The following is a 26,939-nucleotide window of genomic DNA, read 5'->3' as shown; positions in this document are numbered from 1 at the left end:
AAAAACAAAAATTGTAGAATCTTAGAGTGATAGGGAGCTTAGAAGAGAACTGATATAGCAGTTCTTGAACACTGTCTACGGCCAAGCCGGCTTTACCAATCACCTGTGGAGCTTTTAAAAGATAGAAACTCCTGGCCCACTCAGGGAGATTCTGGTTTAGTATGCTTGGAGTGAGGCCCAGAAATTCAAATTTTGTAAAAGCTTTTTAGGTGATTATATAATCAGCTAAGTTTTGGCACAACTTTCAATTCAGTGTAAGAAAGTTCTTTCTACAACATCCCTGGCAGAGTCATCCAGCCTTAACTTTGACAACTCCAGCAACAGATCTCTATTTTGTGAGGCAACTTATCCCAAATTTAAAGATTTGTTTGGACTGAGCTGAAATCCATCACCTTGTAATTCCCACCCACTAATATTGTTCTTTTTTTTTTTGCAAAGAAGAAAGAAAAACTAACTTTCAGTCAGTATTTGCCGTATTACATTCACTGTGCTAGATGTTACCTCTGCTTTAATGGCTTGAAAATATTGACCTAGACAGTTCCTTAGCTGCAAAATGGATTATCAGAGTAGATAAGCAGTTATCAAAATGTGGTCTGTGGACACATGGGGATCCTTGAGACCCTTTCAAGGTGTCTGAAAAGTCAAAACTATTTTCATCATAATGCTAAGATGCCATTTGCCTTTTTCACTATGTTGACATTTACACTGAGCATGCAAAGCAATTTTGGGCAAAACTGCTGGCACCAAATTATGATAGTAGTCAATGATTTTTCTTTTAATCATTACCACTCACAGAAAAAAAAAACCCAGTTTTGCTTAAGAATGTTGTACATGAAGTGGTAAAAATTGTTGATTTTGTTAATTCTTGACCCTTAAGTACATTTTTTAATACTCTGTGATGAAATGGGAAGTATGCATAAAGCACTTATGCTACATACCCAAGTATGATGATGATCTTGAGGAAAATCACTTGTGTGACTGAATTGCAAGGTGAACTAACTGCTTTTTCATAGAGCATAATTTTTACTTGAAAGAATGACTAATAGACACACAATGGTTATTCACACTTGGATGCTTGGCAGACATATTCTCAAAAATGAGCAAAGTGAGACTGCCATTTTAAGAAAAGCAACTGAGACTGTTTGTTGTCAATAATAAAATTTGAGCTTTCAGGAGAAAATTAGTTGTTTGGAAAACATATCCACCACCGTGAGCTTGATGGCTTCCCAATACTTAAAAACTTTGCTGATAAGATAGGTAGTGATATTAACAAATATTATTTTAAAAAATATTAAATAATGAAATATATCAAGATCTGAATGACATATGTTTAGAAGATCTACACAAATCAGTGAACCAATATTTTCCCAATGAACCAATGAATGATGTTATAAAATCATGCATGGGTAGAAGATACATTTAAAGACCAGTGGGTTTTAAAGTAACAGAATAAAAAATGTTCATTGATATTCAGGTTTTGGATTCCATATTGGAAGTAACCTTTGAGAAACTATTATATACTTGTCAAGTATCAAAGAAGAATAGCTACAATGATCTGGAAAGGCTATTAAAACACTCCGCCTATTTTCAACTTCATGTCTTTGTGAAAACGGATATTTTTCATACACTTCCGCCAAACCAACATGTCACAACAGATTGAATGCAGTAGCACCCATGAGAATCCAGTTGTCTTTGATTAAACCAGGCATTTAAGAGGTTTACAAAAATGCGAAACAACGCTAGTCTTCTAATTTTTTTGTTTTGGAAAATATGCTTATATTTTTAAAGTATGTTATTTATGTTACCATGTAATGGGTTCATCATGATTATTATTATTTAGTCATTTATTTTATTGTAAATAAATTAATAACTGTTTACATTTTTTTCTCAGCTTTAGTTTCTAATATAATAAATATTGATAAATGTAACAACAGCTCTTTGGGAATCTGAATAATTTTTAGAAATGTAAAGTAGTCCTGACACCATAGAGTTTGAGGACCACTGGACTATATGATCTCCAGAGTTCGTTCCAACTAACCATCTAGAACATGCAACCATTCTAATGTAACGTGGTTCCTATAAGATGTTTTACCCATTTTCCTCTGAATGCTTGTCAATGTCGCTTCTAAATTGTGGCTCTCAATACTGAAATTGTATTAAAGATGTAGGTTGAGCAGCATAAAATACATAAATAGGCTACTAAGAGTAGACTTCAGTAATAACTATCTTTTGAGATCTTTAAGAATAGGGGAAATTCCTATTTCTTTGAGGAAATAGGTTCTTGTTCCAGAAAAGCAGAGTGTTGGACTAGGTAGCATCTTGTCTTCCTTGAAAAACCTGAAATACTTTTACTTTTGCCTTATAGGGTATAAATATCAGTAACTAAACCCTCATTTTTCCATTCACTATTGTGATGTTATTAATTATTGGCAATTGCATCAAAAAAATTGGGCATTAGCTTGGTATCAGTTCCTTTGAAAGATGAATCTCACATTTCATTTTTTTATAGTTTCTTCAAATCCTACATAATTTAGTATAATTATTAAGAAGAAAAGGAAAGCTAAGGATTATGGAGTTCAAGAAACATGGCTTTAGCCTAGTAATGCTATAAACAGCAGAAGTGATAATAGTAAAGAGGATTTTGCGTTTTTCTTAAATTGATGCAGCTTTGGGGAGAATTGCAGTTTTAATGCAAAATCATATCTCTAGGAAAACCCATTTGAATTTGTATACAGGATATTTTTTAATGTCTCTCTGATTTTGATTTTGGTGTATAAAAGACCAGGCATTGATATCTTTCCAAAAGTTAGTTGAGAAAATAAATGCTTAAAAGGCAGTTAAGTCAGTGGCTCATTATGTATGACATTATTAACTCAGTGCATCAATAAGTTAAAAAAGTTATTTAATCCTTGACTTGAGTTTTAAATATGTGATGCTATAATTTAGTGTAAAGTTGGGCAAAATTTGGTTACAGGTGTTTTTGGAAGCGCTTCAGTACCTTAAAAAATACTTTGGAATCATTGACTCTCAGGAGTTGAAAGGTCATTTAATCCAACCACCCATTTAATGCCTGAACCTTCTTGCTAAATCAAATAATAATAATAAAAGGACAAGGATAAAAAAAGAAATGGGTGTGGCTTAGAGACAGCTTTTAAGCAGGATTTAAAAATTTAGCTTGTAAGCTTTTAAAGTGTAATTATACAGGGAGGTAGTAGTGTTTTTATTTGCTGTTTACCTTTGATCTATTACCTATTTTTGGTAGAGTGGGACACGCTTTTTTGAAAATGTTTATGGTTTCTTCATTTGATGTCAGGATACTTGTTTGAAATTGCCTCGTAATTCAGAGGTTTTTCTTTTTGTAATTAATATTAAGTTTTAGCTTTTGCTGCTAGATTAGTAGTAAGCCTGGATTTGGGTGCCTACTTTTGAATATGTAAGTGATATACTAAATTTTAGAAATAGCTTTATTTTGGGATCAAATTAGATATGGTAAGTATAAATAAAAAATAAATAAAAATAAAAAATCTAAATAACACCAACTCATAAGAATAACAAGGTAAAAATAAGCCTTATCTCATTCAGTGTTAATGTTTTTGTTAAATTGTACTTCATTTTGTGAAACTTCTGTGTGTGTATATACACATTTAATTTTCTGTAAATTGATTGGTTCTTATTATATATCTTGTATTTTTAAATTCAACAATATATTGTGGCCATCTTTATGTCCATAAATATAGATTTATATTATAATTTTTAACGTTTAAAGAGTAGTGTTATAGGTATGTACCATAATTTACTTACCCAGTTAGTAGGTTATTTCCAATTTTTGGCTGTTATAAAAATGCTATAATGAACATACATATTACATGTATATATAGTTTAACATTTTTGTGATTAGTTCCTTAGGATAATTTTTGGAAGTAGATTGCAAACTCAGAGGATATCAGCGTTAAAAATTTTAGTACTTACTGTCAAATTACCATTCAGAAAAGTTGAATCCAATTTATAATCCCATCAATGGTACATGAAAGTGTTTATTTTCCCACACCCTCACCAATACTAGTTTGTGTACAGTTTACAAAATATTTCGCCAGTATTGTATGTGAAAATATTTAATTTTTTTGATTATTAGTGAGATTATACATACTTTCATGTTATTGGACATTTATATTTCTTCATTTGTAGACTTCCTCTTTATATCTTTGTGCATCTTTATATTGAACTATCTGTAGCAATTCACTTCTTATGTATTAAATAAAGGATGTGCAAAACACTTGACAACCCAATAAAATGGAGCATGTCACCACCATGGTCAGATGTAATAGCCTGTGGCCCAGGTTGGATTATTGCTTGTTTGAAAAAACCTTGAGGAGAAAGACCATATTTGTTTTTTAAATTTATTTTTAAATTGAGATATAATTGACATATAGCATTGTGTTACTTTTAGGGGTACAATATAATGATTTATTTTATTTTTTAAAATTTTCACTTTCGTACTGGCCAGGGCAATCTCTAACGCATGGTCACTACTTGCTGAATGAATGAATGAGCCAACAGGAATGCAACAATCCCTGTGATTGGGTGTTCTGAGGATTCATTTTACTAAAAAGATTGTGATTTTCCAGAACAGGTGGTTATTTACTCTGGCATTTCCTTCTGTATCTTTTTACTTTTGTGCTGCCCTCAGGACCAAAATAACCTCTTTTATTTTGGAAATGTATTCTTCTGCTTAAATTTAACTAGTTCTTAAAGAAGTAGCTTACTTCAAGTTGGTGTTAACTCTTGTGAGTTAATTCTTAACTCTTTGCCCATCATAAAATGCTGCTTGTTTATTCCTAAATTCTATGTAGAAGGAAGTATGCATTAAAATCTTTTTTTCTTTTTTTATAATAATGAACTCTGTGATTTTAGAAGTTTATAGTTTTTTTAATTGTTTGCTTCAAAATTCACAAATAGTGTAAATCAGTTGATAATGAGATTCAGAGTTGCTTTTTTTTTTTTTTTAAAGATTTTATTTTTCCTTTTTCTCCCCAAAGCCCCCCAGTACATAGTTGTATATTCTTCGTTGTGGGTCCTTCTAGTTGTGGCATGTGGGATGCTGCCTCAGCGTGGTCTGATGAGCAGTGCCATGTCCGCGCCCAGGATTCGAACCAACGAAACACTGGGCCGCCTGCAGTGGAGCGCGCGAACTTAACCACTCGGCCACGGGGCCAGCCCCTCAGGGTTGCTTTTAACATATGTAGCAAGACTACGTTGATAGGACAAATGAGATTTATTGACTTCATATTGATGTGTATTAAAATATAATTTGCCCTGAAAGTCTGGAATCTAACTTGTTCCAAATTTAAAATATTTCCAGAGTTAGAGATCTTAACTCCTAAAGAGTCCAGTCATTGAAAAAATGAGATCTGGGTCAGCCACAATATTTTCTGGTTGCATTTTATTTTATCCCCCATCATTTAAATGCAAATGGTGGAATGAGACGTATCATGTATATTACATAACTCTAGTTCATGCTTTTAAAAGAATAGTTGCTAGAAAGACAAAGTGTGATTATTTAAAAGATTTCTAAGTACTTAAAAACCCTTTTGGATTCTTCCAGAGTTTAGGCTTTTGGATATATAGCATTTTGATATAGATGTATTTTGTGGACAACTTCAAAATTATAATTTATAATTCAAGGTAGGATAAGATGTGAGAATAGTTTGTATTAGAACCAGGATTCTTTGCTGGCCTTGAATAGTACACTGAATGTGTCCACATAGGCTTGTGTGGTATCCCAGATAAAATTGCTCTCCTGGATCAAGAAACATCAGAAGGCCATGAGGAGGAGAGGGGTGTAATACCAAAATGAAATGACAGCCCTTCCTTTCCCTAGCCTGACTCTCCTGTATATCTCACATCCATGGAAGTAGGCATTACAAGTTGCTGGAAACTGGTGAAAATGGATTGAGGAAGGCCTGAGGCACCATTCCCTACAAAGAGAAGGGGGTCTGGTGAAGAAACCTAATGGATATACTGGCCATTGATACTTAAAGCTGTCCAAATGCCCAGGACTTTATTATCTATCAATCCTGACTAGAAAATAGAATAAATTACCTGGGTCACTTAGGCAAAAGCATATTATAGGAGCTGAGTTAGATATTTATTTCATATCTTAACAATTTCAGATGCTGATATCTAAGATATTATGGCCGTTTGAGCTATAAATGCAACATTGGGAGGAGAGGTTCCTACAAATGATGTTGATCGAGCCATTTTTTTTTCAGAAGGAATTTTATTTAAACCTAGTTAGCTGGCTAACTAGGTTAGTTAACTAACCTAGATTTTTACAAGGTATGTTTAAAAAATGCGGATTGAATCAAACCAATCCCTAGAGTCTAGGAAAGTTTCTGACCTAAATTAGAAACCCAAGCTTCATTATTATTTTCAGTTGAACACTACTCATAGCCATCCTCACATTTTGGAAAGAATACAGCCTTTGCAACAAAGTTTCTTTGTTTTCATGAAACTGAAAATGTGCTGTATTTAGACCAAACAATAAAAATAAACTACCAAACTACCTTCTAATGCATGGGGGTTCTGGAGAGAGGAAACCATAGATATTTAGAGGCATAAAGTGACTCATTGTGCTAGTTAAAACTTTTTACAAGGCTAGCTCTGTGTATTTGAGTTGCATCTGTTACCTCTTCAGCCAGAACTAAAGTGTGTGCAAGCAAAAGAATTTTGGGTTGAATTGGGGCTCATACAGAATGCACTGTATATAGCCTAAGCATCTAAATGGGTTCCACACCTTAGGTAGAACAAAAACTGCATCCTTTCACATTTATTCTACCTACAAGGTTTTCCTGTTGGACACATCCAAGATATTTTCTATGAAGTGAATTCATTTTAACTTGTAGACATAAATTAAACATGTTTTTCAAATGTAACTTGTAAACCTTTATTCCCTTAAAAAAATTTCTCCCTTTGTTTTTCCTTATTCATACTTTTAAATACCTACTGTATTACTGACAATTTTTTTAAAAAGCTATAATGGATGGAGATGTTGTATTCTTAGAACAATGAAATAATTGTTTTTTTTGTTATTATCATCTTGGAAAAAGTTGTTAGAGGAGATGGGGACAACTGCCTGAGTTAAAAATAGTGTAATTTGTAGCCAAAATATATACTTTTTAAATAATGCATATAAATACAATTTACTCATCCTTTTCATGTCATTTTCTGTCTAAATTTTCAGGTCATTTTCATGAATTCAAAGGCAATTTACCAGTGATTTCTGGGTGCTGGGGCTGATTTTCTGTGCATATTTGTAAGTATTGGTTTATTTATTACTCTTCTCATTGTGTAATGGAACAGTTACAGTTTGTAAACATGTTCTTAACTTCTTTTGTGTGAATTTTTATTAGTTTTTTGGTAAGTATTTAAAAAGTATTATTAATGCCAGTTTTTCAAGTATTTTCTTAAGAGGAGTATAGAAAAAATATCAGCTGGTGAAAAAAGCCTCAGTTTGTTGTGATTTCCTATGAAATAACACAATGGCAGGGCCCATTACAATTAGCAGAAGGATAAATATCTTACTTTTTGAAGATGGGGCTCAATTGTAGGATTACCCTAAAGTGGCTAGTCTGTATAGACATGAATAATTTACCCTGATAACTTCTTCCAATCTTCTGGTTGTCTGGGCTTGAAAAGTGCTATGGGCCTGTGCTCAGAGAAAAGATGTGAGATGATATAGAATTCAAAGAGCTGTCAGTACATGAGGAGATTATATACTAAGGAACCAAAGTCTCATTTAATGAATGTAGAATGTATATTAAAATGGAAATGTTCCTGCCTTCTTCACCATCCCTAAAACACTACTATATTTTAAATGGTATTTTGGAGAATAAAGATACTTTTTCTCAGGAATGAAGGTAAATGTCAAGAAAAATGAGTAAACTTTAATGATCAATTAAAGTACTTTAAATTGATATATGTTTATTAATATAGAAATAGTTTAGAGTATGTCGCAGTTATTAAAAATGTACGTACATAAGACCACGTTTAAGTAACTTGAGTTTAAAATATATTTATATGTTGACATTGTTGTAAACCATTGGCATTTAAGGGTCTCTTTCACATTTGATAACAATGAAGACATAGGAAACTTTTCCTCTGTTAGTGTACTCCCATAAAGGAGTTTTAGAAAATGTACTTACAGGAAAGTATTTGAAAAAAGTAATGTTATAAATTACAGTTTAAGTGATTCAGTATTTAAGCAGAGAGTAGTGAAATGTATTTAAAATGAGCTTTACCTTTCTTTTAGAAGTAGCATTGATTGGGGCAGACATTTTGAACCAACTTAAACAAAATATATGTGAATGTTTAATGTAGTTTAATACATTTTGTATGTTTTTAATGCTTTAAGAATGAAGTTATTTTTATGAGACTATCAATTCATGTTTTATTATTTGAAAACTTAATTCTTAGCTAAAACACAAAAATATTAAACTGCATGGTTCATTTGGATTAAATATAAGCTTTTAATTTGTGCAAGGTATCATAATGATGATTAGGAGGCAAAGAAGATGGAGAAAGAAATGTAAAATATCTTTGAAGGGCTATTAAGAAAAAGGATGATTCCAAGGAGCTGAGCTTTTTCTGTTAGAAATCTGAGTGAAGGGAAATAATTTTGAGCTGTCCAAATCTTATCTTTGATAGTTTATCCTTTCTTTTACCTCCTTTCTCTCTTCTCTCACATCGTTCAATCATTTCCGTTAGTAAGTTTTTAGGATGATTAAATTTTTAAAGTGAGAAACATAAGATAATTACTGGTATTTCAACCAAGATGGCTTTCTTTAAAATGTAGTTCATATTTCTCATCACCCAAAGGCTCTCTTTCCTGAATTCTTCACTTCTTTCCCTGCCTCCCCTCACCCAACCAGACATACATAAATTAGCTTTGAATGGAGGTGATCCAGTTAGCTGAGATTTTTCTTTTCGTCTAACAAAGAGAGAGGCTAAAAATAGAAGGGGCACTGTGGATAGTTTTCATATGGTTATTTCTGGAGTTCAACTTAAAAAAAAACCAAAAATCTTTTAGTGAGATTTTTGTCTGATCACTTAGGTAGAAGTCGTGCTAATCATACAGGCCTAAAGTAATTGTTTTCCAGTTTTGAGAATTTCCATATGCTAGTTTAGGGCATGGACCTTGTTGTTCCTTTGGTCAGTGGTCTCAAACTTTGTTAGAGCCTACTCCTAACTGTGGAACTTTCTTATTAAAGAAATCTGGGAGGATACTATGACTAAGATAAGTCAGATAAAATTAACATGGCATCCAGAATGCTTGAATTCCCATTCTTTCAATTATTGTGGAAACTGTCCACGACTGACACTGAATGATGAGACAGCTAAAACAATAGAAATATTTACGTAGTCTGGTCTAAGAACAAGCAAATGGCATCAGTGACAATGGCTTCTTTTAGGAACTTTAATTTCCATGTCCTGGGACTGCTTATTTGCTACATGATCTCAGGCAGAAAGTTATACCTCATGGCCATGGAAGGTCTCTCAATAAGGTGTGCAGAAGCCAGTCTGTGAGATAAGGAAGGTGGGATATTGTTTTGCACATCCATAATGAATGGGCCACACCAAGGGTGTGTGAGAACTGATTGGAATCTTACCTACTCACATCTACTACCTAGGTCAGAAGAGGAAAACACTGTGAAGGAAAATGCTTATTGTTTCAGAAGCTGAAAGCGTTTTGTTCTAGTTTTCTTTTTTCTCTTTAAAAAATAAAACTACCCTTTTCTTTCCCAAAGTAGGCGTTGTATAAGAAGACTGTTTTGCATGCTAATATCCCATGTTTCATTTTTTATCTCTAATTAAAAGATAATTATGTCATTCTGACCATTCAATTTTACCAGGGCAATAAATGATTGGTTAAAACAAAACAGAAATGAATTGTTAGACACCCTGCTTTTTCAGATTACCCAAGCCTCTTTAGTAATTTGATAATGAATTCCTTTTTATAAAATTCTGTCTCTCTTCATGGTCTCTAATAGCAATCTTTTACTTGAAAAGGTACAAAAGTATTTTATTGTCTGGTACAAAAAGTAATTGTTGCTTAGTCCCATGCTTGGGCAATAATAATAACAATATCTTAATTTGATATAACACTTACTTTTGCAGACATTAAATTGGCTGAATTTTGTAAAAACTGTAAGACGAGTAGGAATTATCCTCATCTTTGCAGAGTAGCAGGATTCCAACTTAAAGATCCATGGTATAAATTCAGTGCTCATTCTGTAATAGTACTAAGCTGTCCTTTCTCAGAAGTTTAGCCCTTTCTTTTGTTGTTTTTGATCACTAGCTTAGTCTCCATTTGGTTGCTGTACAAATATTTTCAAAAAGTTGAGGTATGGTCAGTCAGAAAGGAGATTGTAGAGAGCCTTCTACCACTTCATTTCCTCTTGTTCCTGGATCATTTCCTCCTCCCTGACACCTCTCATTTCCTTATTCCAAACTGCCACATGTCATGCTTCAGCTGAAATTTTTTGAATTGTGTAGATTTTTAGGAAACAAACAAAAAGAATCACAAATTCATCTCTTTGTGGTATTTCAAAATGGAAAGAAATCTGTTTCAAACTGAGCATAGCCCAGACCAAAGCTCCCTCGGCAAGAACATCTGTGATTTTAAGGACAAGTAGATCTAAGTGCATTATCTTTAAAAAATATTATTCCAGACTAATCTTGACATAGAGCAGGTAAATAAAAAAGATGAGCTGTGAAAATCCACAAATAGGGCTTGAATGCCATTTTCCATGACAACGGGAGCTGCCCATGAAAGCATTAATGCTGGGAATGTAAGGAATTTAAAATTGTGCCTTCTCAGTTTTACAGTTGTGTGCTCATGTTAATTAGAGATATACTGACATTTGAAGTATCTACATTAATACACACAGCTACTATACATTTGTGAACTGTGGCCAGAAATCTACTTTAATTGAAAGCAGTTTGCTAATCTGAATGTGTATATCCATTACGTTTTAAGCTTTTAAGTTTTACATACTAGTGCCCTTAGATACTTGTTCTATCTGCTCTTTCCACTTTCTGTTTCTAATTTATACCTGAAAGGACAGCCTGGCCTATTTTTAATATCCTAGTGGTGTTTTGGAGCAATATTGGTGGAATTTTGAGAAAAAAATGTTTTTAATAGTGTCCTTTATTTGCTGTAGTTTGAATCTCTTTTCCCTTTCTGACTTTCTAAATTGTTGGTTTTTCCTGCAAACCTTTAAGATGAAATAAGTAGGATTTAGGTTTATGGAATTTGCTTCACTGTCTATATTTAAGCACTAAAAGGCTACTCTTCAGAGTCACACTATGGTTTTAGCCAGAAAAGCCCAGTGTTAGAGGCCTTGATGAGATGGACATTGAAGAGGCATTCTGGTTTTTCTAGTACAGCTGTTTCAGCTTTCCCTCTTGATGTCAAGGCATGTATCTTAATTTTTGATTTGCAAATATCTTCATGATAGCTTGAGGACTTCTTGAGGTCGTGTTTAGCTCTAGAGTTTTTGCTTTGGCTGTCTCACACTTAAAGGAAGACCTTACCTCTATTTTTTGCAAGCTTGTATTTCTTAAGAATCTACCAGTCAGGATTTTTAACCTAATTGTTTTGTGCTTGTTGTCTAATAAAACTCCCACACTTACTTTTTGGACCAATCCCTGAATATTACACAAGACCAGTTAGAAAGAAGCTTCCTTTTTGTCGCACAAGAACAAACTGCTCTAAAAAGTTTGTAATACTCTGGACTTGTTTCATTAAACCATTTTACTGGCACCATTAAATCACTGAGACCTGGGACCATTAAAACTTACTCAGTACTATTATTAGTATTATGGCCTATTTTACCCTTTATTACTTTTTTTCACTGTACTAAGTTCCTCTGTTCTTTATTCTTTCATGTTGCTTACTACATATTGTGCCATCACAGCACATTTGGTAATTTCAAGTTAATTGCTCAATTATCAGTGATAGTCATGAAGCACTTGAAACATGCGCAATGGAAGATTTAAAAAATTTCAAAATAAGTTGGTGTGTCATAATCTTAAATATGAAACATGCCAATATCTGCAGGCATAAAAATACACTGCCTGAGCTAGGCATTTCAGGGAAGGCAAAAACCTACTCTTAAAATCAGGGCTTTTGTTTGGCACTGAAGTGTTTCATCTTTCCTAATTTCACGCATGTCTAAATTTGATCTTGGTTTACTTTTCAACTCTAAAAATTTGGTTGTATAAAGGAAAAGGGAAGTAAAACTGTACTGATTCTGTTTGAATGTTTTACCAGAACTTCACAATCGCAATATTCACTGTAAAGTGGAATTTGGTGTGAGTTAGATCCATGGTGGATGCCAATCAAGGAAGCTGACTTATAACGAAGCAGAATGATCTCTTTATAATGTTTCTCCACTCATAAGGCAATCCTGTAATCAGAGGACAGTGTTACAGTGAAGGTAGTGTGTTGATGATTGATTTATATTGAAAAAACCCAAGAGACCAATGACACTTTGGGGACTTATTCTGAATCCTACACAGTAAAATTCTCAGATGCCTTCAAGTTGACTTACACATTATGGCAAAATAATTATTGTAACTCTTTTGGCAACTAGGCAAACTACCATTAAATTTTGCATTAGCATTCAGTTTAGGGTTTTCTCTAAACTAATATAGTGCCAACAGCTCTTTTTTAGATGCTATTATGGTTCTTTCACATTTTTATAGTACAGTAGTAAAGCTGAATTTACTGGCTACATTTGAAGGTGGAGTAGAGCAGCACAAGAGTCAACGTTAAAGATATTCAGTGCCCGTGGAGAAAAATTTTTCTTAACTTGAGATTGGAAACAATATGGGGGCTTGGGTACAGTTTGCTGAGTGGCTAATAAATTTGAATATTCCCCCAAAAAGCTGCTCTCTGAACTTGTTTTTAACCAAGAAGATAGGCTTAATCATCTTCCAGTATTCCTACATAACTTTCATTAATATTTAAAGGAATTAAATGTATGTAGAAAAGGGGAAATAAAGTCATAATTTGAGCTGGCTGGTGGTCTCAAACGTAAGGAAGTGAGTGAGTGTAAAAAATGCACTAATTATGCACAGCCAGCCATTATTTTATAATATAATGACCTATAGCATGTGAAATATAGTCTATAATTCAGGAAAAAGTAAAGTCATTGATTTACTGAAGATTTAGAAATATTTTAGTAATTATTCAGTTTATATAGATTGTTTGAATAATCAACAAAATCTAGTACTTTTTGTTGTATTCTTGTCCCTACACATCACTCTCAGCATATAGTTTTACCTGAAGTACATATTTCATGTTCTCTTGGAGTGTGGGTATAAATGCTTATCTTTTTACCTAATTTTGCTAGCTCCAAACATCAAAATGTGAGTTAAATATTGCCAGTAAAGATAAAAACATTTTCTGTGTTCTCTTCCTTCCTCTCCTTCCCTTCCTCCCTACTTTCCTCCCTCCCTTCCCTACCACCTCTGTCTCTCTCTCTCTCAATAGATTAATTTTGAAAAATTAAAAGATTAATTTCCAAAGCATCACCTTACATAGATGACGGGCAAAAGAGACTTATCCTTAATGTTTAATCAGTCAGAAGTTTGTCAATATGATGTAATGCTTGTTATTATTATTGTTTGCCTAGCACTGAGGGCTTGGCACAGTGCTTAGAAGAGAAGAAAAGATAGTCTCTAACCCAAGGGCTTAAAACTTGGTATGTTACTGGAGAGTTTATGTGGGTTGAGTTTTCCTTGGATACAAACTGAACTGGAGTTAGCTCTTTCTTTCTTTTAAGCTCACCCAGTTTCATATAAACTTAAATGATTGAATTCATTAATAAAAGCAGATTTTCTAGTTCTCTTTCATCTTTGGGCTCTTTTATGCCTTTGGAACACGCAAGTACAACAAAAAGGTATGTTTGACAGTAAATTATTATTTTACCTTTTTGACTCATGCGTGGTAGATAATCAAGCAATAGTATTAATGGAATCCAAGTCTGCACCCCTATAACAGCCTACATTAGGCAGCGTATAGGTTCTTTTTTGTCTTAAAGCTATGGTAGGCTGGTAACCAAGCCTATGGCTTGGTTTTAATTATTTTCACTGATGACCTGAGTTTCATGGAACAAAGTACAGAAGAAAGACAGATCTTATTCCTCATGTGAATATTATTTTTCTTCCATTATTACATATATATAGCATCAACAGTTAGAATGGGTTTTTTTTTTTTTTAAGATTTTATTTTTTCCTTTTTCTCCCCAAAGCCCCCCAGTACATAGTTGTATATTCTTTGTTGTGGGTCCTTCTAGTTGTGGCATGTGGGATGCTGCCTCAGCGTGGTCTGATGAGCAGTGCCATGTCCGCGCCCAGGATTCGAACCAACGAAACACTGGGCCGCCTGCAGCGGAGCGCGCGAACTTAACCACTCGGCCACGGGGCCAGCCCCCTAGAATGGGTTTTTTTTTTTAAGGTGAGATTGGTTGCATATAATTTGATATCTGATATTGCAGTCAGTGCACACTCAGTGAATGGCTGACAGCTTTAAGGGATGGAAACATTCTGGGCTTTGTCCCTGAAAGTGGCAGGGTGGGGAAGCCACTGTTGATTTTGTGGCTAGTTACAGGGAGTTCTTCTCTGGACTTGCAGTCATGGAACACATAGCTGAAAGGCAATATCTGGGGGAAGGTTGAAAAAATAAGGCATGAAAAACGTGGTGTAGACAAGAGAGCTGAGTATCAGAAAACTTGGAGGGCCTGGAGCTTTTTGAGAAGATATGGTTGAGCAAATAGAAGAAATATCTGTCCCCCCAATTTCACTACTGTAATTGAGAAGAGGAGACAAAAGGGAGACAATTTAGTGAAACAAGAGATGAATGAAATAGGAGATTTTTGTAAAATCACAAAATGGATTTCAGGACTGTCTTTTAAGATGTGGAAATACTTGTTTGGATTAGACACTAGTAACTTAAAAGGAGTTCTATAGGTTTTTTCCCCTAATTTGTTTCAGTTTTATTGATTTCAGTTCAATGTGTTTTAAGGACAGCTGTAGGAATTTTAGGTAAAAAATCAATGAGAATAAATTTTGCTTTATCTGGGTAAGGATTTATATAGATATCTATATGAAAATAATCATCTATGTATCACACTCTCTATTTTATATGGGAGACCTTTAGAAAAGTCTCATTGTACCCATGACCAAGAAGCATCATTATATCTTCTATAACAAAGCATCATGTGAATTAAGTTTCAAATATGGTCTACGATGTTTTTAGTTTTGTAGGTTGGTAAGGTTTTTGGGATCACATTTCTGTAAAGTGACTTTTAGTGTAATGAATCTTCTTTCCTTTCTTTTCTCCTTCTGCTTCCCCTTTCTTCCTTCCTCCCCCCGCCCTTCCTTTCTTCCTCTCCCTCCTTCCCTTCTGACCTTCCTTTCATTTAGAGATGGTTTGTTTTCAATTAGTCTGTATGCTGCTTGGCAATTTGTAAGATAATACCTAATGCGTATCCCTTAAATTGTATGCAGGGTCACCTTTTTGATTAAGGATTGAAGAGTCCTGATTGGGTTTCTTACATGAACTAAGGGCACTCTTGTTCATTTTGTGCAATCAGAAAAACTGAGGAACCGTTGGACTGCAGTTTTATTGTTCTGAGGTGGTGAAGATAGGAAAATTAGAAAGAAATTATAATCTTTGTGGACCCATCAGTTTACTGAACCTGAAATAGGATTTGTCAAATTTTAAGGCTTGTTGAATGTTTGGTCTCTAAGGACAAGAGAGAGGAATAATCATGGTCTAAAAGGAGAATTTTTAAGTTTTCAGAGAGACCGCCTACAGTGAGATATTCTATACAACCGCGTACTTACAACCTTTAGGGAAGGCTTTAGTTGTATTTTTCTGGCCAGTCTTCCATATAGCAAATGAATTCATCTCAGTTCTTGATGTTGGTTGTTTCCTGAGCATAGTTTGATTTATGGACGAAGGAGATTAAATATCCCATGCAGCCAAAAGTGTAAAATTTATAAATTATCTTGAGGATACTAAGCAGGAGATGAAACCCAGATATGCCTGAAAGAAAGTTGTGGATTGGTTAAGGTTATGCTCATCTAGAAAACTGATAGGACAAGAAGCTGTCCAACAATTTGAAATGTCTAGAGGGAACAGGCTGCCCCTCTCCACAATAGCAGCTACCATTGCTCTATCACTTTCCAGTGTCTGTGGCAGGAGAAGAAGTGGAGGGGATCGAGGGTCTGTATTTGGAAGAGGAAAGTTAACAAAAAACAGCTGCTGTTTGTGTTGACCACCTGTATGTTATAGGCGTTGCGCGACATACTTTTACGTTGTTATTTTTTAATCCTTCCAACAACCTTGTAAGATAGTTTGCTTCCCCAGTTATTTTGTCTAAATTCTGATTTCTTTTTGCCTTCATAGTGCTTAAAATGCTTAGTAATCATCATGTATTTGTATGTTTATTTAATGCCTATTTTCTTCACTAGACTAAAATTTCTGTCAGGGCAGAGACCATGACTATTTTGTTCAAACCTGTATACCCAGTTTCTAGCACAGTGCCTGACACATAGTAAGTTCCCAATAGATATTTGTTGAATGAATGAACAAAGAATAAAGCTAAAGGGAAAAAGGAAGGGAGGAATGCAAGAAAGAAAAAGACAGAGGTGAGATTCAAACACAGTCTGACTTCAGAACACATCTCTTCCCACTCTAGAACACCAGCAGGGTTTCACTTCCTGTAGAATATTCTTGAGGATAAACTTATCTGATAAAATTTCTATAGGCTCAGCTGTCTTAGAGCACCTCAAATATGTTTAATCTTAGTCTGAGAAGTCTTACATCTTTCTCTGAGACTGAATGCCGTGAAAAAGTCCTGTCCCGTTTTTTCTCATCCTGTTGGACATTGCAACCATTTTATACTAACAGTTCTCTCCAGAAGTGCAGATTTCATATCTTAGATTTTTGGGTTTCTGTTCCTACTAAACAAAGTGAGTACATTTCTCTCTTTTCTTCTCTGAAATTGTCCCTTGATTTAGGTTCTTGTGCTGCTAAATTGACTTTCAGTAATGTGCAGAGTGATTGTTGCATGCCCTGCTGAGTTTTTTCCTGCAAGAGAGATGTGTCACTCTTATTTAGAGAGAGCCTGTGGGAGGAGCTGGGCCCTGCCCAAGGAGCTGTTATCCTGGAAGGTGCTGGGCACTGGGGCTTGGTTTGGTCATTCAGCAGTGACCTTGTCCATTTACCTAATTTATACTGCTTGGATTTTTCCTCGTTATTACTAAATATCATTGTCAAGCAGGTTTTTGTTTTAATATTGGTTTTTGCGTAACACCATTGACCATTTTCATTTCCTTTTATCCCCGGTGCTATCTTTAAAAAAAACCTTACTTTGTCTTTCCATTTTATTTCCCAGGAAGGGAGGAAATGTAAGCATGTTGAGAGTAAATGCAAGGTTTGCCTAATCTCATAGTGCAGAAGTGTGTCATTGTATCTCGGCTTTCAGCAATGCTATGAACCCTTGGAAGCATACTTTTTAAGTTGTGTAGTTGTGGTTACGTCAAACAGGAAGTGTGTATCTTGAGATATATTGAATAGATACTTATTTAAATCTTGTTCTCAAAAAGTGTCTTATATAAGCTCTGAAGAGGGTACAAGAAACAGATTTTTTGTGATGTTAAGCATAACCATCTTTACTGGACCAAACTGACAATCTTGGAAGCTCTGGCCATGTGAGAATTTATCATTTGAAGCAGGCTGGCCTACTCGGAATTTGGAATCTTAGTGAGGAATGATCTGACCTATTAGGATCTTCCTGCTGGATGGTATAATCAGTGATCAGTCTAACTACCACTTTGCCCTCTGAAAATCATTTAAAGATGTGACTATCTGTTTTCCCAGTTGTGGCAAATCCTTTTTCAGTAGCAAATATTTTCTTCCCAGCAGAATGCTTAGTATCTGTTGGAAATTAATTCAACTCCACAAATACCTACTGAGTACTGATTATATTCAAAGCAAAGCATTAAAAACAAATGCAAATGTACAAAGTTCCTGCCATCAAGAACCTTAGAATCTAGACATAATTATTAAACTCTCTTATTCCTTTTTGTGTCCCTAGTGTCTAACTCAGTGCATGGCTCAAAGAAGGGATTAATAAATGTTGATTAAGTTGTACTGATTGTTACAGAGGACATAAGCAGAGGAGAGACATAATTCCCAATGCAGAATATGTTAAAGGCCTTAATAAAGTAAAAAATAGTACTCTAGGGGATTCAAAAGAGTTAAAGATATATCCCTTTAAGAAGAAGGACCTTAGGAAGCAAACTCTTTGATGTTCTTTGAAAGTTGAGTAGACTTTTGTCAGTGAAATAGGGAATGAAGAGAGAGGAACATCCTAGTAGTGAGGGGAATAGCAAGAGCATGGGTATGGGCAGATGAATGGAAGCAGGGAAGTATGGGGGGGGACAATGGGAAGTCCAGTTTGACTGAGGTACAGGGCGTGTATAAGCTAGAAAATTTAGTGTGATCATATCATTTTGGCCCATAAGGCTAAACTAAGGTATTTGGTAGATTTTAGGGGGCCATCACAACCAAATAGCCTAGTGGTATGGCAAAAGCTTTGCTTTTGAAAATTTAGTTCAGCCAGCAGTTTGTAGAGTTGGTTAGAGGCAGAGAAAAAAGACTTGAACTAGAGAAACAGCTTGTGAAGGCGATTGCAATAGTTCAGGCAGGAGGTAAAGGATTAAACAAGGGTGGGCATTTTGGGAACAGAAAGGAGAGACTTTCTCGCTGTAGGATCAGTAAGACTGGTCAGATTATATGTGGTGGGGAGCATGAGGGAAAGAAAGGAGTCAAATTGACTCCTCTTGCTTTTCCCTGTTCCTCTTGTTCACCACGTACTAAATTTTTGAAAAGGCAGAGGGAAATGATCATGCTAATTATTTCTTGTCAGTGCTCAAATCTTTTGTCATCTCATTGGTTAAATCCCCACTGAAAATTAAGGATGTTTTTTCTTCCCATGGAGAACTAGGAGAAAGATGTGTTTTTAAAGGAATGAGAATATACTTAAAGATAAAATTACTTTGAAGATTTAGAGGCATAACATAAATACAAACAATATTAACACAAAGAGTTCACACAGGCTGGGCCTTGTTGATTTCAGAGACATAAGGTAAAACTTGGACACTATGAGTGAGAAAAGTGAAGATACTTGAGATCATGGCATTCCCATTAGGTGGCTTTTACATAGGAATGAGTACATGACATCCGTGAGGAATAAAACAGGTGTGCACAGAGTTTGGTTACTTTTAAAACTCTCTCGGATAAAGTGATGACTATAACTCCCTGGTTATATTGCCACATTCTGTCCTTCTCCACGAAAGGTATAGCCACAGCAAATATTAAACTTAGGATATAGCCCTGTCTACTTGTCTCTTTCAAGGGAAGAGGAAATAACACAGGAAAATATATTCACGAGTAAGAAAAGATGTATTGAAATAAATGTTAAAAAATAGTCTTTTTTGAGAAAATGAGTTAAAGTTAAGTTGATTTTGTAAAGGATCTTTGTCAGTCTCATTATCTTATCATTCACGCTAACATTTCTTCATTCACTCAATAAGAATATGAATTCAGGGCTCTTCTGGACGTGAAGTGGAATTTAAAATGGGAAAGGAAGAATTAGTTCTCAGGAATTTATAATCTGTTTGTGGGAGAAGATGAAATATACATATGAAAGAGAAGAGCAAAGAGGTGACTGATACAAAACCTAGCAATTCCTGCCCAGGACATACTGTGACCATTGTTCCTTCTTGGAGACCTAGAGTGGCTGGTCATCTCTATCCTCCACTCAAGTGTAGGCACCTTAGCCTCCTGACACACTGAGCCCCTTGCCATTGCTTCATCGAAGGATGCTCTTTCATAACCTGTGTATGACTTAAAAATCCATCTCACTTGTGCCTAGCAAGTAGTTCATATTATGCAGTACGTAAGAGATTCCAGCAAAATGCTTTTTGAATGAATTACAGAAACTTTTTCTCTCATACAGTCTATCAATTAAGATATTTTAGGTTAAAATAATCTTCTTTAAAAATTTAAATATCCTGTGGGAAAGTTAAAATCTATTGCTTTTTCACATCTTACACTTCTAATGCCTGTATACTTTAACACCCCCAGACAACTTTTTGAGTCCCTTCTGTGAATCAGAATTATATTAGATGCTTCAGATTAGTTTAAGTATATATTCTGTAGAATTCCTGCCACCTCTGGGTACTGCTGTGTACTAACTGTCATCTTAGGCAAATCACATAACCTCTTGGAGTTTTAGCTTCTTCACCTGTAAAGTGAGAATATTACCTACTGAATTTTTTTAAATAGCTTTATTAAGGTATAATTGGCATATAGTAAACTGCATATATTTAAAGCATACAATTTGGTAAGTTTTGATATAGGGATACACCAGTGAAGCCATTTTCACAATCAAGATAATTTATGTGTCCATCACCCCTAACAGTTTCTTACTTCGCCTTCAGGGTCCCTCACGCCTGCCCCACCTTGGTCTTTCCCTGACCTAATCACCAGGCGATCACAGATCTGCTGTCACTACAGATCAGTTTGCATTTAAAAATTTTTTTATTTAAGTAGAAGCATACATTATGTACTCTTTTTCATCTAGTTTCTTTCATTCAGCATAATTACTTTGAGATTCACTCATGTTATGCATGTCAATAGCTTATTTTTTAAATTGCTGAGTAGTATTTCATTGTATGGATCTACCACAGTTTGATTATCCATTTAACTTCTTTCTAGTTTTTGACTGTTATGAATGAAGCTGCTTTGAACATTTGTCTTTGGGTGGACATATGCTTTCATTTCTCTTGGATAAATACCCAGGAATAGAATGGCTAGATTATGTAGGTGTATGTTTAACTTTATAATAACTGCTAATTTTTTCCAAAGTACTTGTACCATTTTACATTTTTGCTAGCAGTGTGTGAGAGTTCATTGCCCCACATCCTTAATAGCACTTGGTATGTTTAGTCTTCAATTGTAGCCGTTCAAGTGGTTGGTAGAGGTATCTCATTGTGGTTTTAATTCATATTTCCCTAATGACCGATGATGTTGAGCATCTTTTCATGTACTTATTTGTCATCCATCTATCTACTTTGTTGAAGTGCTTTTTAAATCTTTTGCTGTTTTTTTAAAAATTGGGATTGTCTTCTTTTTTATTGAGTTGTAAAAATTTTTTGGTATATTCTAAGTACAAGTTATTTGTCAAATACATGTTTTGCACATATTATCTACTGATCTGTGGCTTGCCTTTTAAGTGTCTTTTGAAGGGTGAAAGTTTTAAATCTTGCTGAAGTCTAATTTCTTGTTTTTCTTTCATATTTCATGCTTTTTGTGTCACATTTAAGAAATCTTTGCAAAACCCAAGGTCACTAAGATTTTCTCCTATGTATTCCTTTAGAAATTTTATAGTTTTAGCTTTTAATTTAGATCTGTGATTCATTTTGGGTTAATTTTTATAATGGGGTGAGATAAGGTTTGATGTTTATATTTTTGCTTGTGGTTATCCAATTGTTCCAGTGCTATTGGCTGAAAAAAATGATCCTTTCTCCATTAAATTGCCTTGGCACTTTTGTTGAAAATCATTTGAACATATATGTATAGATTTATTTCTGGAGTCTCTGTTATGTTTCATTGATCTGTCTGTTTTGTTTTTTTTTTTAAAGATTTTATTTTTTCCTTTTTCTTCCCAAAGCCGCCTGGTACACAGTTGTATATTCTTCATTGTGGGTCCTTCCAGCTGTGGCACATGGGACGCTGCCTCAGCATGGTTTGATGAGCAGTGCCATGTCCGCGCCCAGGATTTGAACCAACGAAACACTGGGCCGCCTGCAGCGGAGTGCGCGAACTTTAACCACTTGCCACGGGGCCAGCCCCAAATTGACCTTTTTTTTGGGGGTTGGGGGGAAGATTAGCCCTAAGCTAACATCTGCTGCCAATCCTCCTCTTTTTGCTGAGGAAGACCAGCCCTGAGCTAACATCATGCCCATCTTCCTCTGCTTTATATGTGGGACCCCTACCACAGCATGGCTTGACAAGTGGTGCCATGTCCACACCCTGGATCTGAACCGGCGAACCCCAGGCCGCCAAAGCAGAATGTGCACATTTAACCACTGCGCCACCAGGCTGGCACCTCTGTCTGTTATTTTTTTTAATGCCACTATTTTGATGACTGTAGCCTCATAGAATAAGTTGGGAAGTATTACTTCTTCAATTTACTGGAATACTTTGTGTACAATAGGTATTATTTTTTAAATGCTTAGACTTCACTAAAGTAATCTGGGCTTGATGTTTTCTTTCTGGGAAGGTTTTTAACTACAAGTTCAATTCCTTTAATAGATATAGGGCTATTTAGGTTATCTATTTCATTTAAGTTATGCACTTTATTTAAGTAAATTTCATCTAAGTGTTTGAATCTATTGGTACAGATTTGTTCATAATATCTATTTATTATTCTTTTAATATTTGTAGACTCTTTAGTGATGTCACCTCTCTCATTTATGATGTGAGAATGTATATACAACATATCAAAATTTAGCATTGCTATTTTGTTTCCTATTTTATTGATTTCTTTTTTACTTATTATTTTCTTTTTTCTGTATAGTTTGGGTTTAATTTTCTCTTCTTCTAGTTTCTTCAGGTGAAAGCTGAGATCACTGATTTGAGGCCCTCTTTTTTAATATAGGTGTTAGTGCTATAAATTACCTCTAAGCATTGCTTTAGCTGTGTCCCACAAATTTTGATGTGTGGTGGTTACATTTTTGTTCAGTTCAAAATACTTTCTAATTTCCCTTTTGATTTCTTCTTTGATCCATGGGTCTTCTAAATACTTCTAAATTTAGAAGTACTATTTTATTCCCTAATATTTAGAGATTTTCCAGATATCTTTCTGTCATTGAATTCCTAATTCTTTTGTTGGGTGGCAAGTTCTATCAATGTAAATTAGGTAAAGTTGGTTTATAGTGTCATTCAAGTCCTCTGTATCCTTACTGTTATTTTGGCTACTTATTCTATCATTAACTGAGAGAGAGAGATTTTGAAAACTCTGATTATAATTCTTCTTGAAATTTTATAGTTTTTCTTTCTTGTATTTTGAACCTCTATTAGGTAGATAAATGTTTAGGATCATTATGTCCTCCTAATGAACTGACTCCTTTATCATTATACAAGAATATCTTTGTCCCTAGTAATATTCTTCACTCTGAGGTCTACTTTGTCTGATAACCACCGTAGCTTTTTTTTATTAGTGGTATCATGGTATATATTTTCCATCCTTTCATTTTTAAAGTATTGTATCTTCATTTTTAAACTGGATTTCTTGTAGACTGAATGCCATTGAGTCTTGCTTTTTATATCCAGTATGACAATCTCTCCCTTTTAATTTGGGTGTTTAGACAATTTACATTAAATGTGGTTATTGATATGGTTGAGTTTAAATATATGATCTGCTCTTTGTTTTCTATTTGTACTATCTGTTCATTATTCCCTTTTCCCCTTTTCTTACTTTCTTTTTAATTTATTGATAATTTTTTATGATTTTATTTAAAATCGTTATTGGCTTATTACTTCCAATTTTTTGTTTTATTACATTTTAGTGGTTCCTTTAGGATTTATAGCAACCCTATACAACTTATCACAGTCTTCAAGTAATATTATCCTACTTCAGATGTCGTATAAGAATCTTACAATAGTGTACCTCCATTTCTCTCTCCTAGCTTTTGGTGCTATTGTTGTCATATACATTACTCTACATATGTTATAAACCTAAAAATAATTGTTATTGTTTTTGCTTTGAGTAGTCAATAATATTTTAAAGAGGTTTAAACAATAAGAAACAATCTTTTATATTTACCCACATATTTACCATTTTCAGTGTACTTTATTCTTTTGTGTAGATTCAGATTTCCATTTGGTAACACTACCTTCTGCCTGAAAGACCTCCTTGACATTTCTGATAGGATATGTCTGCTGGTGAGCTGGGATTTCCTTCAGCTTTTGCATTTTACAAAATCTTTATTTTGCTGGGTATAGAATTTTAGATTAACTTTTTTATTGCTCAGTAATTTAAAAACATTGATCTATTCTCTTTTGGCTTGCATTATTTTCAAAAAGAAGTCTGCTGTAATTCTTTTATATGTTCCTCTGTATGTGATGTGTCATTTTCCTCTGGCTACTTTTAAGATTTTCTCTTTATCACTGATTGTAAGCAATTTGATTATTATGTGCTTCAGTGTAGTTGTCTTAATGTTTTTTGAGTTGAGGGTGTTTTGAGACTATTGGATCTGTAGGTTTATAGTTTTTGTCACATCTGAAAAATTTTCAGCCTTTATTTTGTCAGAATTTTTTGGTTCACTCCCATTCTTTGTAGAATCCAATTACACATACATTAGTTAGTTTGAAGCTGTCTATAGTTCACTGATTCTGTTCACATTTTTTCATCTTTTTTTTCACTCTCTGTTTCATTTTGGATTGTTTCTGTTAATAAGTCTTCAAGTTCATTTGTCTTTGTCCTGCAGTGTTTGATCTGCTTTTAATTCTACCAAATGTAGTTTTCATCTCAGATAGTGTATTTTTTTATCCATACAAGTTATATTTCAGTCTTTATTACATATTCACTATATCTACTTACTATGTCCAGTCTTTCTTTTAGTTTCATGAACAAATACAATGCAACTATAGTAACTATTTTAATATCCTTGTCTACTAATTCTATCATCTATATCATTTCCAGGTCAGTTTTAATTGATTAATTTTTCTCTTCATGGGTTATATTTTTCTGCTTCTTTGCATGGCTGCCAATTTTTTCTTGGATGCAAGAAATTGCGAATTTTACCTTGTTGAGTGCTGAATCTTTCAGTATTCCTATAAGTATTTTTGGGCTTATTTCTGGTATGCAGTTAAGATACTTGGGAACAGTTTGATCTTTTCAATACTTGCTTTTAAGCTCTGTCAGTTGGAACCAGTACAGCCTTTAGTGTAGGGTTAATTTTCTGTACTACAGAGGTAATTCTGTTCTGAGTATTCTGTCCAATGCCCCTGGTGTTATGAAGTTTTACACTTTTGATGATGGGAAAATGGACTATTCCTGGCTTTGTGTGGCTCTGGAGATTGTTCTCTCTGCTCCTTTTAGGTGTGTCTGTCCCTCACCTTGGTTGGCTTCCTCACACACATGTGCTGATCAGTGAAGGACTCTGCAGATCTCTGGAAGTCTATGTGCAGGTCTCTCTCCTCCATTACTCTGCCCTACAAATTATAGCCACTTTGGCCTCCCTAGAGTCCCAGCTCCATCTTCTTAACTCACTGAGACCATTAGGCTCTGCCTCCGTGCATTGCAATTGGTAATTTCTTTCTCCATGCAGTAAGCTGGGACAAATTAGGCATGACCTCATTTGTTTTTCCTTTGTTTTGAATCACTATTTTTCACTGCCTGATGTCTAGTGTCTGAAAACTGTTGTTTTCATATATTTTTTCCAAGTTTTTTTAGTTGTTTGAAACATAGGGGTAAATCCAGTCCCTTTTAGTTCATCTTGGTCAAAAGCCTCCAAATATATGAAGAAAATTATATAATGTGTATTAAGCAATATGTTAGTAATGCTTCACCCATAGAAAGTATTTAACAATTGGTGGTTACTATTATTATTATTCTGCTTTCATCCTTCCTGTTCATCAGTGAAGCTTTATCTTATATACCACCTTCTGTATAAAGCGTTCCTGGACTGCTACTTCCCAAGATGACTTATTGTTCTTTATGCTTTGTACTCACATCACTTTTTTTTACATGCTTTTATTGCGACACAAATCTACATTATAAACTTTGGTTTACTTGTTCGTCTTTTGTGGTAGATTGTAAGCTCTTAGACAAATAAGATCCGTTTGTTTGTCCTTAGTTTCCAGCATATAGTAAATGCTTAGATATTTGTTGCATAAGTGAATAATCAACAGTGTCTCACACCTTTTATGAAATATTCAGGAACAGAATTTTTGATTAAGAAGGAAAGAGAGGTGGTTTAGGAGTATGAGAGCTTTTGAGGAGAATGTAAGTGGAGAGGGGTAAGATTTTGGGGATTTAGAGAGCAGCATGAGAGCAAAACGTGGCTGGTTGAGGTTGCTAATATATAATAATAATGATAATGATACTACTACTACCAAATAATAATAATAATAGTAGTAGTAATGATAATAATAATAATAATAATACAGTTCCTGTGAAGCTAAGAGATGATGGAGGAGTATAGAATGGAGAATGGGAGAGACATATTGTAGTGTAGAGTAGTGAAACCATTTTGTGATACCTACAGCACCTTGCTGTAATATAGATGATAATATTGGTAATATTATATCAATGCATGTTATATGAATCAGTGTAACTTGAACTGTTGTAATAATAGCTTTTAAACAAAGTGCTGAGAGAACACAGTATACATTTTGGAGTAGGCAAACTTTGGAAGGAAGTGATAGGGATGGGTTAACTGAGAACAAGCAGAAAGGAATTCTAGATAGTAGAGAATAGCATAAACACAAAAATGGTATAGGCCATAAATGAGCATAATATAACAGAAAGAACAAATGCACCTTGAAGCTGAGTTCACTATGGCTTCTCTCTCCACTCTGCCACTTGGTGTGACTCTGGACAAATTACTTAGCCTATCTGAGACTCAATTCCCTTATCTTTAAAGTGAGTGTGGTTGTTGGGAAGATTATGTGATACATAGAGAAAATTCATTTTATATCTGGCAGATAGTGGGTCTAATAACTATTAGTTTCTTCTTTTTAGACTTTCTATATCTTCTGATGTGGAAAGGAAAATGCTTCAAGAAGGACT

At 34.4% G+C, this 26,939-nt stretch overlaps 1 protein-coding gene across 20 annotated transcripts in view; it reads left to right on the top strand.

The window, feature by feature from the left end:
* The window catches only part of SOX6 (SRY-box transcription factor 6), a 570,771-nt gene that overhangs the window by 93,684 nt on the left and 450,148 nt on the right, over positions 1-26,939 (top strand). For all 20 annotated transcript variants that reach the window (XM_070274840.1, XM_070274842.1, XM_070274841.1 and 17 more), the window contains exon 2: positions 7,241-7,312. The gene's annotated coding sequence lies outside the window, so the exon portion shown is untranslated. The remainder of the gene's footprint in view (positions 1-7,240; positions 7,313-26,939) is intronic.

The sequence above is a fragment of the Equus caballus genome, chromosome 7 (genome assembly GCF_041296265.1).
Source record: "Equus caballus isolate H_3958 breed thoroughbred chromosome 7, TB-T2T, whole genome shotgun sequence".
Taxonomy (NCBI): Eukaryota; Metazoa; Chordata; class Mammalia; order Perissodactyla; family Equidae; genus Equus; species Equus caballus.
Note: the sequence above shows the minus strand (reverse complement) of the source record. Positions and strands in the feature narration are given on the sequence as shown.